Source organism: Rhinolophus ferrumequinum, chromosome 7 (genome assembly GCF_004115265.2).
Source record: "Rhinolophus ferrumequinum isolate MPI-CBG mRhiFer1 chromosome 7, mRhiFer1_v1.p, whole genome shotgun sequence".
Taxonomy (NCBI): Eukaryota; Metazoa; Chordata; class Mammalia; order Chiroptera; family Rhinolophidae; genus Rhinolophus; species Rhinolophus ferrumequinum.
In genome coordinates this window covers 52,076,375-52,087,511 of record NC_046290.1, presented here as the reverse complement: position 1 = coordinate 52,087,511, position 11,137 = coordinate 52,076,375, and positions in this window count along the sequence as shown.

Here is an 11,137-nt window from a genome sequence, read left to right as displayed (position 1 = left end):
CCCACTGTTCCCTCTAACAGTGTCTCTATCAGTCAGCTGTATTCACAGACTGTCTACTGGGATCTTTAGTGTTGATATTTAACTCTGGCCTCTATTAATTCACATGCTTGTTTCTTGATGTCCATCTTGACTAAGTTTCTTGAAGGAGAGGCTCAGGCCTTCCAGCCTCGGTCAGGAGGAGGAAAAACCCAGGCACTGGGCAGCCCTTTGACAGACAAACTGCCATTTGGAAACGTGATATTCCTTCTACACAAATTGAACCAATGCACAACCTAGATATGTCCCTGTACATGTTTGTAGAATGAACAGCTCTAACGTCATCAAAGTCACATCAACCTCCTTTTCTTTACAATACAGTTGTCAAGAACCTCATGACGGAATAAAAAAGATATTGTCTAGGAAACCTGAAGCCTGCAACCATTAGGAAACATTAAATATAGGAAGAAGTAGTGTTCAGAATCCAAAATGTTGGATGAAATTCTATTAGGCTAAATAAGGAAATACATAAAACATTTGGTCTTTCCCAGGCCGAATGAAAAGCTTCCATTTTTTAATATCTTCTGTAAGTCAGGCACCCGTATGAGTTCTTCAAACTTCCTAACAAAGTAAGGATTGTCCCCAGCGCAGGCTGGGGAGCTGACACCCATAGAGATTGGGACACTAGCCCACGATAACACAGTCGGGAGAGAGGGCACACAGCCAGTTAGCAGGGACTCAGAACACTATTTCAGACCCATTTTTCAAACAGTACAGCCACTAAATAGATCATCGGTAGTATGTGTATGTTTACTCCGTTACGCCTCTCATGAACTTGTCATAATACAAATCACAGCCAGGATTCTTCCACTGATACAGGTTTCAATTACTCTAAGATGAAAACAGCTGGAGTTTTCTAATTGTAAGAGTAGGTAAGTATATTTTACCACCACTTTTAAAACCACCAAAAAGTAGGTATTTGTGGTAAAAGCAAACAAAAATAGTACCATAAATACCATGAGCAGAAGAAAAATCACTAGTAATCCTCCCCTATCTAGAATAACTGATTAATAATAAAGGGTCTCTCTTTATTTTTAAGGGACACTAACTTTGTTTGGGGGAGTGGGCAAGCATCCGAGTCTCAGAACTTCTATAATCGCTTCTTTGTGCCGGTGGCTTCGGTGGTGACTCCTGAAAGGCACAGTCTGCTCAGGGACAGGCACTCACCCACCGTGATGATGCTGCCAGTCTGGACATCCCTGAAGCAGGGGCACAGGTCCACGGACATGTTCTTGGGGAGCTTCGTGAAGCAACCCTGGATGCCACAGAGGTGGTCTTGGTGGATGACAGCAGTCCTTTGCATCTTTATCTTAGTCACCGCGCAAGATAGGATCTGTCCTCTGATAGAGACATCACCAGTAGAGGGGCTTTTCGTGTCAATACAGGTGCCCTCAATGGCCTCCGTGGGCGTCTTGAAGCCCAGACGAATGTTTTACCAAGGGAGCGTCTCCTTGTCAGTATCTCCCAGCAGAGCCTGCTTCTTATGTTGAAAGATGGCCAGCTGCTTTCTGGAGGCACCCAGTCTGAATGTCTGTGAGCCTCCCGGCCCTCTGAAAACAGGAGAGCTGCAGCAGCACTTGGTTCTGCCAATAAAGGTTCTTGAACAAATTTTACCACCTCTGCATTGTTATAGATATACAGTGATCTCTCAGAAATGTTAACCGTGAATGCCATGCTTTTCTTTTGGCCAATGTGTTGCTATCTTTTTACTTTAGTTTCACTGATCTGTGAGAGGCAAGAAGGATTCAAGTCAAAGTATTGGCAAATTCACACAAATCTATTGTATCCTTCACTCTAATCTGCTACATGCACCTACACTGACAGTTTTGCCCTTTATACCCAGAAGACTCACTGTTCAAGCCAATATCGTCCCATTGATCAGGTAACTGAAAGAAACAGGACACTGCAGAGCAAGGAGGATGACTCTAACTGTCAGTACAAGGAGGAAAATGCCGTCTTTCTAAGCTCAGTGAAGTCGTCCTGTTCTCCATGTAAACAAGTTTTATTTTCATAGGCAACTGATTGCTGTTGAATATCAAGTCTAAGAAGCAAAAAAAGAAAAGTCATGTATACATGCTTTCTACTTATGCTACTGGTTGAGTGCAACTTATAATCCAACCAACATATTACTTATATGAAAAAGGCATTATTTTACCTCTCATAATGTATCATGCTAAGGAATTGCTACACACCATGAATTTAGAGCCCATCTTTGTAATTTATAACAGGATAGGACCACCTACGCATTGAAAAAAATACACCAGAATTATTAAAGAAATTGAAAGCGCCTTAAGAATTTTGAATCATTTTGTTTGGATGGAGAAGGCTGAGGTGACCAATACTGCCTTTGCAATAGACAGGGGAAGTGTTAAAAGATAAGCTGAGGCATATTAAACGTTTTGAGCAAAAATCCTGTTTTAATCTGCACTGCCAAACTGGAAGTGGTGAGGAGTACTCCACCGCCAGAAGCTCGGGGCAAGACTTACAGAGAAGAGTTGGAAGTAAGAAAGGGAACTAATTACTTGATAGGCCATAGCTTAAGCAGTTGCCTCATTTGGAAAAGCCTAGTTGGCTCTTTGTGATTGGTTGTCCTTAGGTTTTGATTTCTTAATCCCGAGGCATTTATAGGCTTCCATTTGGGTTTGCATAGAGGCCGCTAAGGTGTCGGATCTACCTCAGTCTCGTGGCCTCCTTGTTTAACAGTACTTTGAGAGACTGTGGTGAACCTACCGTATGTATCAATTGCAAATCATTGTTATTTAAAGGTCACTTATAGTATCTCTAAACTTGAATGTGTAACTGTGAAAGGAATATAATCCCACCAAGCTAATAATAGACGTATCTGATCCAATGGTTCCTATCAAATGATTCAGAGCCCACCGAGTCACCTCATTAGCACAAACGAGCAGGTGTGGTCTGAGGGGCCCATCACGAACAACAAAGCGACTGCTATCACTAGGAAATCCCAAGAGTGTAGAGGTTACCTCCCAGGAACTAGGGACAAAGTCCAGCCCAATTCTTTATTATACAGAATTATGTGTCTGATAAGGGTTGAGTGTCCCTCAGATAGAAAGAACACTTACAGTGAACAATAAAAAGATAACCCAATTAAAAGGGGGGTAAAGGATTAAGACGTGTTTCCAAAGAAGTTGTACAAATGGATGATAAGCACATGAAAAGATACTTAGCATCATTACTTCATTACTCCCTTGGTCACAATGTATTCTCCTTCTTATATATTACTGATTTTGTTGAGGACTTTTTAGTATAAGAGGTTATTTCTTCTTGAATATTAAGCTTGTATCCAAAAACTACACTGACATCTCAATTCTTTTTTGACTGAGGTACAGGAATGCAAAGGCAGCAGGGCCTGCCTCCTGTTCTCTCTGCTATACCTGTATTTTCTAAACCCCCACCAAGGAGTCCTGTACTTTGGAGGAATTCGGCACCCCTCACACTTTGGTCCTCATTTATTTCCTGGAGTCCATTATCCACCGTTTAGAATCTGAGGAATAGAAGGGACAGTGGGTTGGCTCCTCAGACCTCCGACAGGCCTAGCGCTGTAGGATTAACCTCACTGTGCTTTGCTGTAACTTTCTGTGAGTGATCGCTCCTTGTTCTTCAAACCTTAAGGCAGAAGACCCCTCAGCTAAATGTTTTCCCTGAATTTCCCCCCACTTCCCAACCCATTTTGGTTCAAGTGCATCTCCCAAATGTTCCTCCTGTACTTTACGTACGTCTCTGCCATAGGTGGCATTTATTACATGGTATTGTTATGACATGCACACAATATAGTGTGGTAGTTGATAGTATGGACACTGGGGTCAGAATGTCTGGATTTAAATTCTGCCTTAATTTCTTATATGACTTAAAGAAAGTTTCTTAAATGGTGTGTGCGTCAGCTTCCTCATCTGTAATATAATGATGATAACACCTCTTGTGTAAGGTTGTTAAATAATTTATCTGTAGCAATTAGTATTAGGTGTTTGGCACATGATAATTGATCATTAAATATTACATATCATTATTGTTTTGTGTTTGTTTGTTTTTAATTACTAGTTTTTCTAGGAGGTAGTAGGCTTCTTGAGGCCAGAAAGTTTTACCTTATTCATCATTCTCCAGCACTAGTAAGTGCGTCTGGCACACAGTAGGTACTCAGCAAATGTCTTGTTGGTTTTGAATATAGACAGAACAAGAAGGCTTTGTTTCAGGGACAAAGATTTAAAAAATAAACTTCAGTCTGTCTCCCTGTACCTAGTGTTCATTTTGCATCTCTTCAGCATCCTGTCATCCTTTGGGACTCTCCATGGTGCTGACCTTTGCCAGCTGGCTTAAGTCGCCAAACCCTGCCCCAAGAATCGGGCCATTCCCTCTATTGATTTAATATCTCCACTGCACCCCCAATCTGACTGAGCATGCTGTCACTCAGTGTGCTGATGACTAAGGCGTTTTAGTAACCCTCCCTGCTGACTTCCTACATCTGCCAGGGGACTCTTCTTTCCTAAATCCTACCCTGTTCAACTTGCTTCTCTCTGACATCACCACAAAAGTAGCTAAGTTGCCTCTCTACTCCCACGCACTCCCCTTCTTTCTTGAAGCCTTTCTCGAAGGCTTTTTCTACTTTGGCTCTCCACTACTATATCACTCTTGCTTTTTCTACCTTTTCCTCCTTCCCCAACTATGATTAAAACAAATTTAATTTGGTGTCTGCTTCATTACTAGTGACCTTTCCCCCCAAAATGCCTTTGGAATCAGTGGCATATTTTTTCTCAATGGAGACACAGAGGAAGCAGGGGAGGCCCTTTATGGGAGAAGAGCAAGAGACAGGCAGGCTTTTCAGAGGTGAGGAGCAGCTGTATGTTTGCTCTCTAACATTTACCTGTTTAAAATATGTACAAATATAGATTTTCCTCAAGACACAGCCGAGGACGAGGGTGATTCTGGGGTGTGTGTGGAGACAGGGCTCTGGCTGGGGGTTAAAGCCCAGGTGGGAAATGTCCGAAGGATGAACTGTGGTTACATCACTGGCTTGTCCACACAAGCCAGATCTGGCTAGACAGACAATTTTTTGTTCCAGATAAACTCTGCTAGAAGGAAGGCATCCAAAGAAAGGGAGAGTTCTGAGGGTTTGTTTTTTTTTTTCTCCATGGACCTACTTAAAAGAAATTCAGCTACATCCACACACAAATATAACTCATCACCATCTTTGAGTAGGAAGACTGAGAGCACTCGCGCCTGCAGTTCCTAACACTGCTACAGCCAAGTGCCATCAACAAGTGAGTCCTAGTCAAAGACCTGAAGTGAACTAGGTTCACATGTGATGGACTTCGAGCTCCTCTGACAGATGGTGCTGGGGGTCAGCTGAGCCCACGGAGCTGAGCCCGCTTCTTGTCATGGACATGATAGCAAGTGTTTATTAGAATATTTCTGAAGGCAAATTAATATGTATGCTGCAACATTCACTATTGTTTTCATTAATGTAAGTAAGTGGTGTGAGAATTTGTTCAACTTTTGTTTTGTTTTGCTTTGCTTTGCTTTTTAAAGTTAACACTACTTGGAGCCAGGCATTTTTCCGAGAGGTTCACATACATTAACCCATTCAGTTTCCAAAGTAACCCAATGATCAGGGCTATTATTAAGTCGTTACGCATGCGTATGAGGAATTGAGGTCCAGGGAAGTTAAGTAACTTGCCCAAAGTCACACAACACAGGAAATGACTGTGTCTTTTGAGTCAGGATTCAAATCCTGACATGTTCTGACTCTAGAGTCTATGCTCTTAACCCCTGTACTCCTTGGACCCTGTGAGGGAACTGTGTGGTGGGGCCATCTTTCTGCAGATGTAGGAACTGGGTGAATCCACATTACTTTAAATACACTTAAAACAAATGTCAAGGACTCCTTAAAGTGAAAATGAGGATATATCAATAAAAATAAATGCAATTCAAGGAATCCGCAAACGAGGTGAGCAAAGCTGTCAGTTGAGAGCTAGTTGCAGGCCAGCCTGCGTGGGGAACTACTTCTTTACTCGCTGTTCCCGGGGTCCCAGTTACTTAGCTAGCTCTCTCGGACTCTGTCATTCCAAATATAGTCGACAATGTGTAATCACACATTATCACATTATAACAAATATAAAATAGCATTTCATTTTGGAAAAAAAATAGATCTGAATTGAAACTTCTGGACATTTCTGAAATTATCCCTTGTGATTTACTTTTTGAAACGATGGAATTTATCTGAGCAAAATCTCTGCCCCATCAGCCTACCCTCTCTTTCCCTATGTTTCCTATAGTTTCTAACATCTGTCTTACAAAATGGCCCCTTCCCTCTACTCATGCTGAAATTGGCTCCCTGCTCCTTCTCACTCTTCTCACTTTAGGTCACACAAGTTGTTTTGGGGTGCACAGGTCACCCTGACTTAGGCTGATCACTGTAAGATCCAAGTTTTCTCCTCCCTATTTTCTTTTCTTCTCCCCAGTGAGAGCAGCATTTGGGGGTTACCTCCTCCCTCCTGTCCTCTCCTATTCCCAGGTAAATTCATCCCTTCTCAGGAAATCTCTGTCTCCCATCCACGTCTTCAGTAATTCCCTTCCTCCTTCACCTTTTTCTTCCTTGCCCTGTTTCCACAGGAAAATCCCTCCCACAGATTTCTTCATTCTCTCTATAAACCAACTGATTAGACCTTTGTCTCCTGTATTTGCTGCTATATCCCCAGAGCGTAGAGCAGCACCTGTCACCTAGTGGACAATCAATACTCATCTGTTCAACTGACGAAAGGACTGAAGGAGACTAAAGTCGTGACCGCTCGATTAAATGAAAAGTGGCTGTGATAGAAGTAGCCCAAGTAAGAAGAAAGACACGTTTTTCACTCCTAAAACTTTCTTATTAAATTAACATTTAGCATCTTTGACCTGATTGTAAAAAAAAAAAAATGCTTATTAAAGAATATTTCAAAACTATGTTAAGCTGTTTATTTTAAAGGGAAACATAAAAGGAAAACTAGTGCCATTTGCCCTTCCATTGTCCCTGTTGGAACTGTCATAAGAGTATTTCTCTACACCCCCATCTAGTTAAATTTGTTTTTTCCTTGACAATCAGTATTCAGCACATGTTTTTAAAGCTTCTTTCTTATTCAATTGCATTGCTTTTCTGGCTACTTAAGAATGGCAATATTCTGCTCTTATTCATTGCAATGTACAGAATTTTAGTTGTAGTCTATGTGAAATAGGCTTTTATGAAGAACTAACCTAGAAACCTAAGTTCCCCTCTTAACCTTGTTTCCATGGGGAAATGCATTTCAAACAATCAGCTGATGTACAGACTGTTAGAAACCAAGCCATTTGTACACTACTGGCTGTCTGGAACGTCAAGAGCCTATGACTTGCATTTGTCACACAATATGCAGCAACAAAGCAGTTAAATGTGCTTTTCAATTCCATGGGACCACCCTTCTCCGAAGCACAGATGTTTCAAGGTTTCTATGAGCTGATGGAAGAATGGAAATGCTCCAACAACAACAACAAAAAAACACAATAAATCAACAAGGTGAAATAGCCATTAAACTCCTTAAGAGCTCAGTGTGTTAGTCTAGCCAAATCAAATTTTATGGGACAGTGTGCTGAAAGACTTTTTTTGTAAACTTTTCTAATTCAAGACACAAATCTAAGAAAGAATGCTAAGAACTCACAGGTGCCAAGTGGTAACAAACCTTGACTTGCTATTACTATCCAATTAACACTAAGCAAAGTAAAAATGGATAATACAAATTAAAAAGTGGGACGTTATTTTGGTGAATATAAATTTGGACCATTCAGGAAAAAAACTACATTAGCTTAACAGCAACTTATCTGTTCTTAGTGGAATTTTTCAAAGCAGCTACCAGGACTGATTTAAATAACTGTAGAAGTCATTTCCAAGGTGAAGAAAAGTAGAATACATGGTAGCACAAACAATAAAAAGGGAGCCCAAGCATCAAAACAACATTTTTAGCAAAAGTGAAATATGTTAAGCGGAGATGTTTGTTTCCAGAAGCCTGACATTAAAGCCACACTCCTACATCATGTCCAGAAGTCACACTCAGCTATGACAACAACACAAGAAGATAGAAGAATTAAAGAATAACCACATTTCCGAGAACTTTTCTAGGATCCACAAACATAGACAAGAAAAAGATTAAAAATAGCAAAACATGGTTTGTGAAATAGAAAACTGGAAGAAAAACAAGAAACATCTGGAAATAATGGATAACAGAATGACAAAATGGAGCCATTCCAAGAAAATATGAAAAGACCAAACTATGCTGAGCATTTAGATGCCTACTTGCCTAAATCCATGATGCACTCGGTGGTGGTTGTGCTGCTCACAACAGTGAGCTTCAGAGGAGTGACCCCGAGAATACTCTTGGACGCTTGAGCCATGAGGTCCCTTGCACACATTCATGTTGCAGCTTTGTGTGCTGCTGTGTCAGCTCCGACTCCTGGCAACCCTATGAATGAGGGGTGCCCACACGTCCTGTCCTCAACAGCCCAGCTCAGTTCCTGTAGCCTCATGCCTATGGCTTCTTACACGGAGTCAGTCCCTCTCATATTTGGTCTCCCTGTTATCCCACTGCCTTCTATTGTTCCCAGCATTATTGTCTTTTCCAAAGACCCCTGCTTCTCATGACGGGCCGAGAGGACAGCTTGTTTTGTCATCTTTGCCCCCAGTGATGGTTCGGGCAGCCTTAGGATACAATATGACAGGGAGCACTCCAGACAGTGGCACTGGCAGCTGTTCTGGCTTGACTATCTTTTGTTGAAGAAATCTCACCTTGGGCTTTGGTGGCCAAAAATCCTATTTCTTCACTGGAGAAAAAATTGAGGCCCACGTAGCTTCTAGGACTACCTAGAGATACAGGACCCTACACCAAATGGCCACAGGGAGCTGAGAGCTGCATTCAGGACATACACAAAAGAGGACTTCGTCAAGGTTAGAGCTGCACTAGGGGAGCCCAATTAAGTAAAACCCCAAGTTCCTTTGACTCCCATTGTTGTGTTGTTTTGTTTTGTTTTTTTTTAACTGATAAAATCTAAGGCCTATCTAGGGCAGTCCTAAGATGAATCCCTTGTGAAATAGGCCAAGTGAACAGTGCTTTGTCCACACGTGTTCTATCGGGATACTTTGACAGCAAGCAATAGAAAAATCAGACTTATGGCTTACACTGTAAGGACATTAATAGTTACTGAGAAGTCCAGGTAGGCAGTCCTAAGGTTGATTTGGTGGTTCACTTATGTCATCAAGAACCCCAGCTCTTTCTATCTTCAACTCCACTGCTCTCAGAACATTAGTGTTAGTTCTCATGGTCAGTTCCAGGCATCACATTTGCTACATCACAGCTTTCAAACTAAAAGTAGAAGAAAGTGGACAAAAACAACTCTCTGCATGCTGCTCTTATCAGAAAGGAAACATTTCCCCCTGAATTCTCCAGCAGATTCCCCTTAAGTCTCATTTGTCCAAACGGAGTCACATACTCATCCTTAGACCAATTCCTCTCAAGGAGGAACCAAGTCGCTATGCTTGGCTTAGACGGGCTAGAACTGAGCACAATGCAATTAGAATGAAGGTGAGATTTGGTTACCAAGGAAAAGAGGAACTTGTGTAAATTTGGCCTTTGAGAAAGGGTAAATAGGTTAAAAAAAAAAAAAAAGCTAAACGTTGTACAGACAACATGTCCATGATGTTGCTGTTACGTATGTGGAGGGAAACATGCAACAGTCAGGACAGGCTAAGTAATGCTGCGGGAACAAACAGCCCCATGTCAACGGGAGTTGATTTCCTGCTTACGTTACATGTTTATCATGGGTGCTCTGCAACTTTGCTCTATTCATAGATCCAGGCTTGTATAGCAGCTATGGGATGTTGCTGGTCTTGTAGCAGAGGAATAAAAGATATGGCGAACCAGACGCTGGTTCCTCATGTTTCTGCTCCAGAGTGACACATGTCACTTCAACTCACAATTTATTGCCCAAAGCAAATTATTTGGCTATGCCTGAGTTCAACAGCCAGGGAGATAAATCCTCCTGTAGGAAGGTAGGCTCCAAGGAGGGACAACAAATATTTTGAATGATAATGCAACCTACCAAAAAGATGGATGTTGTCATTCAGCCATTATTCACTTCAATATGGTCATGTACATTTGTGACTCAGCATTAAGCTTTTGTAAAACTACAGCCTTGCTTGAGTTTTTCTATTGCCATTAAAACAGATCAGTCAGACCTTACCATTTATCCTATGTTGATAAGCCACCTGAAGAACTAAGTAAACATAGCATTTGTTTTCTTCTTATATAAAATAAAAAAAAAAATACAACCATATTAAAACAATATAAAAGAGCCATTAAAAATTCCCATTTCCTGAGTTCCATCTCCCCCTTCCCCTCCTCAGCTTTAAGCCCTTCTGAGCACAGAAAGGGTTTTTAACTGTCCTAACACCTCAGGTTTCCTTTCTGTCTAGCATTAGGCTGGCTCAAGGCATAGTCCTGACACAACCACAATAGCCTAATCTTTCAGAGTTCAGATATGGCCTAGTTGGGAAAAGCATAATATTTTATTGTTGAGAAGCTTGTTTATTCTGGGGGAAAATCCTACACCTTCTAAAGCTCTATTCTATTCCTCCCAAGACAAAGCCTGTTCAAGTCCTTGCAAAACACCTCTCTCTTCCAGAGCATTCTTTCCATCACATTCAGCTCCTATACCCTCAGGAAGAGAATTGCGGTAATTATGTAACTATCTGTGATTTCTCTGTAATTAATTACGAGAGGAAACATTGTTTTTCTTGTTGTCTAGGGCTTGGCAGAAACATTTAAAGCAAGCTTTTTGCACTTAGAGCTTATTATAACTTATTTATGATTAAGTTCGTTCTATGGCAATGTACTATATTAAAACCATAAATGATTTTTAAATAGTAATAGATTAATTTCTCTTATATATTATATATGTATATAATATACATATATATACATGTATATATGTGTATATGTATATTATATATACTAAAACACCTTGCCATTCGATGCCATATTGTTTGCTTGCAACCATCATACATATTTTAAAGAACTCAAGTGGA